We start from the raw sequence: 5,249 nt of genomic DNA, 5'->3' as shown, positions 1-5,249 counted from the left end.
ATACACAGCTCCTTTACCACAAATGCACAATTCGGCATTTCAAATCCCACAAAGTCGATTATAAGCTCCATTTTTTATTTATTGATCATGCGATTTTACAACTTTTCCAATTTCCTTATAAGATTTACTATTTCTATTAAGCGATCGATTCTACGAATTGTATCTGGGCATTTAGTTTGAGCTCGAAACCAATCCAAAATGAATGGACGTCCAACAAACAACTCAAAAATCAGATCACTAAACTTATCCATAAGCACAAATAGGAAACGATTGAGTTAAAAACATTTATCCACTAACTTTACACACAAAAACGTATACTGTACAGACTTCTTGGATGAATAGAGGCTTTAGAATACGAATCCCTACTACGATTTTGGTGGAAAAATGGGGGAAAAATAGAGAAAAGTGTAAATTTTCAGAAAAAATTGACTCATTTGTTTATAACAAAATAAAAGTGAAAGTTCCTGAAGATAAGATAAGGTATACACGTATTAATAAGTAAAAAAATGCGTCATTTGTTATAAAAATATCCCCACCCTTTCGCATACCTTAAACTTTAATCTTAAAAACATTTAAACAATAACAACATACGTCATTTTTTCCACCTAAATTTAAAAAATACCTCCATTCCAACGCCCTCTATATCCTTATTTACGAACCATATCAATCCCATATCCCCACCTCATACTCCAGACCCCGATCCTACAGTATCAATCTCATATCCACTCCCCCAATCCCAAATCCCCCTTCCCTCAAGCCCCCCAAATCTACTAGGAAAAATGCCACAAGCGCCCTCTCTCGGAAACCACTATGGAAGATCAACAGAAAGCGCCACTAGCACACCCTATCTCAACTGTCGGTATGAAAAATTTCCCCAAACCCCCACTTATCCATGAGGGTATTGCAGATCCCTGTTGTGGGAGGGGAAGCCTCCCTTCTTATCTACTCATATTTGTCATAACATTATTTATTTATGAGATATAAGCATTGTAAGAAATAGAAAATATTAGTTAGTTTAAAAATTTATAAGAAAGCTTTAGTCATACTGTATGAATACGACTAGAAGGTAAAAAATTGTTTCTGCAATAGTTGCAAAGTTACAGCAATTTGTTTGTTGACAAATCGAGTCAGTATTTGGACTTTGTCATGATCCAAAATCAGAATGGTTCTCAATAAATTGGAAAAATTTTTTTTTGCTATTTTGTTGCAAGTTGCTGTTTTTGTATTTCGTTATTTTCTAGAAAAAAATTAAAATAAAGGAAAAAAAATTGTTAACAACAAATTGTTAAATAAATAAATGAATTAATTTTTGAAATGAAATTAATTGAATTAATTTTTGAATGAATAAAAATTTTTTTTTGCCACTATATTTAGAAATGCAAATTATGATTTAAATAACAAAACGATTCCTAAATTATTTATTTAATTAATCAAAATATGAAAAAAACTATTATAAACAATAAAATATTGTTTTTAAGAAAAAAATTTTTTTTTTAATCATTATCATCTTACGCTAACAATATGATGAAAAAAATTTTCTCAAAAATATTTAATAAATCTACTTGTTGATAAAAAATTTATATGCATGAAAAAATTTTAAGAGTACTCATAAAATGCCTAACAAGTACATGAAATCAGTAATACACGGAAAAAAAAATATTGTGTTCATCGCTCACCAACGGAGAGCGACAAGTGTATCGTGATTAGTTCTAAATTGTATTACTACTACGAGAATATACATATCCATATGAATTGAAACGGTGGGTTGCCGTTCAAAACTGTAGTTGATGGTGGAACAGCCTTTTCGTGGGTTACCCTAGTTAACTCAGACCCATGAGACTCTTATTTTATATTCTTTTTAGGAATATACCCGAACTGGCCTTACAAATCTAAACTAACACTAGTACTTAGCCTAGATCCGTGTTCGGTGAGTTGGTGATGTCCCTGATGACCTTGGACTGGCTGGATAACTGATGAATATGTGATTATAACACCTTAACACTAAAGGTGGGCAGGATAGCAGGTGAATTCACTCAAACACTGGTATCAATTGTTAATTAAGATTTTATTAAGGGAAAAGCTTAATTAACGCCACTTCACACACACTTATCAGTAATTAATTATTAACCGAAATTAATAACGGGAAGCTTACGCAATTCAACTAAGTGTGGATTGGATCAACCTGAGATAAAGTTAAACTAAATGTTAACTTTATTACTGATTAACTAAATGTAATGCAGTACTACTGAATTGACTGATTAGAACACGTTAGACTATTACAAGGAGTCTAGGTGTCCAAACCTTTAAAGCTCTGATTTGGTTGATCGCGCTCCCTTATATAGGAGTGCCGACGCACTGTCTCACGTGATATTACCTGAGTCACATGATGTCGGAGGCGCACGAGGCAACTTCGTAACACCACCCTCCTTAACTTTAACCCAGGTAGTATCATTACTTTGATGGTAACAGGGTTGAAGTTAAACCTATGTTTCAGCGCCGACAACAGCATACTCATTCATTCATTACAAAAAATGTCATATTCACTCTGTGGCTCAAAATACTGAGATTACTGCTTTACAAATTATCAGCAAGTATCTCAAAAATAAAAATTATTTTATAAACTCTTTTTACGAGTATAAATATTACATATAACAATATAAATATTATAAATATTATTAATATAAAATACATTTCCGGTATCAGTTCTGTACGGACTCATTAATGTCCCTTATTCTACACTCAGGTACCTTTTCTCTGATTAGTAGACACAATAATAGAAAAAATAAAAAATAAACATGTAATAAACAAAAAATAAAAATTATTACAGATACTGATATGTCATAATCCGGTGAATTGAATGCGTAGTTAACAAAACTAACTCACGCTTGTCAAAATCGGTGATTTTGAATTTATGTGAAAGAAAGTTTCAAATAATAATTGTATACAAACTAAAAATAAAAATAAAAATAATAATTAAACAAAAAAACTGGTATATAAAAAATACTATTGTCAATATCACACTGTTTTGTTTGAGCACTTCGGGAACTTTCTTGAATTTCACATAAACTCTGGTTATAGTCTGGTCGTTATTACGGAGGTAACGTCAAATACGCACCCCGTGATGCCTTGGTCATTCCCACTCTGAGACGGCAAGATTGACATGAATCATTGGCAAACGGATACTGCGTTGAACAGCGATGACAGTACCGTTTCATTGCTCTATACCCTTCGGTATTCCAGTGGTGGTACGGGCACGTGTTGTTCGTGTGTCCCAATCTTCGGCAATTAGTACAGTAACATTCTTCGCGTAACTCATTTGGACACTTGTCGAATGAATGCCCCTTCTCCTTGCACTTTAGACAACCTGGTTCTGGAACCGGTGCAAGTCTGGTTTCGGTAGTCTGAGTCGCTACTGTTCTAGTTGACTTTGACACAATATCTTTAGCGGTCTTGTTTACAGCCGCTTGCCACTCTGGTTTTGAGATGATCCGTCTCAAATTTATCTCAAGCAGTTGAGATGCTTGGCCAACACCAATCTGACATGATATAGCGATGGATGGAATTGGCATCTCTGGTAATTTTACTGGTTCAATTACTGGTTTTTCTGGGATAACCAGTACAGAGTTCTTTTCTTCATATACTAATACGTTACTGTTACGTCGGTAGAATCCAGATAATAACGTAACGTCCGTTGACACAGGAATATCAAAATTTAAATAACTGGCTGCTGTGGCAAATGCTGGATTGAGCCAATATGAATTTCTATCGCCGATCCTCCCGTGAAACCGTTGATTTCTTAGCAGCTCTCGGTTCTGCTCTTCTTCTGGTCGTGACACTGATGAAGTCTGGATGAGGCTCCCCAACGAATTCATACTAGAAAAATATGACTGGTTAACCTATGCAACGTACTAGTGTTAGAACTATTTTAAATTGCACTTTACAATATTTTACTTAATTTTCTTATTTTGTCGAACTAACGACTCATTATCCGACTCTGGTTTATTTCGGTTTGACCGACGCGGTATTTTAAGATCATTAATACTAAAAGTACCGATTAATACATTATTTTTATCGCAAATATTTACCAAACTGTTAGAGTAAAAACTATGTACAAAATACGGACCTTTACGTGGAGGTGCAAGCTTACCTGCGAATCCATCAACCTTTTTACTTAACTGTTTGTTTCTGATATATACCTCAGCTCCGATAATTATATTAATATTTGGGTCAGGTAGTAAGTCATCCTGACGGTTTTGAGCTTTTATCATGAATGATTCGACATAATGTCGAAGTTCATCAATTAATGATAAGACGGTATTGCGATTATCTGTCTTATTTAGTTCGGTTAATACTTTTCCACCCCGATGTAGATCTAAATATCTCGGATCTCGACCAAAATTCAAATACGCTGGGCTGACGGTCAGCGAGCTGTGAACAGATGTGTTATAAGCATATACAAGTTCAGGTAAATTTTGGTCCCATTTGGAATGTTTATCTGAAAGAAAAGTACGAATTAATGATTTTAAATTTCGGTTTACTCTCTCCACAGGATTAGCCTGAGGATGATATGTTGGCGTTAGTTCGTGGACAATCTGGTGATCTTGCAAATATTCTGCAACAATTTTATTCACAAATTCTGTGCCGTTGGCGGTAACAACAACTCTTGGGTAACCCCATCGGTTGAATACGGCTCTCAAGAAAAACACTATTTTATTACCTGTTGGCTCTGATATTGGCTGAACTTCCAGGTATCTTGAGTACATGTCACACAAGACGATGAGATGAGTTTTCTGATGTTGTGATCTGGGCAATGGTCCCACAGTATCAACTGATACACTCTCCCATAATTCAGTGATCGGCCTATGTCCTGGTGCAACTTGCGGTGGATTTGTGTCTGGTTTATGAATTTTGCAGACTTCGCAATTATTTACATATTTTTGGACGTCGTGGTACATGTTCGGCCAGTAATAATGACTTGACACGTGGTGATATGTTTTTGTTGTGCCGCCATGTCCAGATACTAATTCGTCATGCGCATTCTGAATTATTGCCATGCGCGCTTCTGGTCTTACGACGAGTTTCCAATGCTCTGGCGCATCTTCAAATATTTGTGTCGGATGTCGTGGTCGATAGTAATATAGGTCGTTGTCTATATATTTCCATTGAGGGAATCGGTCTGGTGTAGCCTTGACCTCCTCAACTTTCCTCGTGTACCACTGGTGTTGTACGTCAATGACTCGACTGAGCTT

This window comes from Microplitis mediator, chromosome 3, assembly GCF_029852145.1.
Source record: "Microplitis mediator isolate UGA2020A chromosome 3, iyMicMedi2.1, whole genome shotgun sequence".
Taxonomy (NCBI): Eukaryota; Metazoa; Arthropoda; class Insecta; order Hymenoptera; family Braconidae; genus Microplitis; species Microplitis mediator.
The sequence above is the reverse complement of the archived record's forward strand: the minus strand, read 5'-3'. Positions refer to the sequence as shown.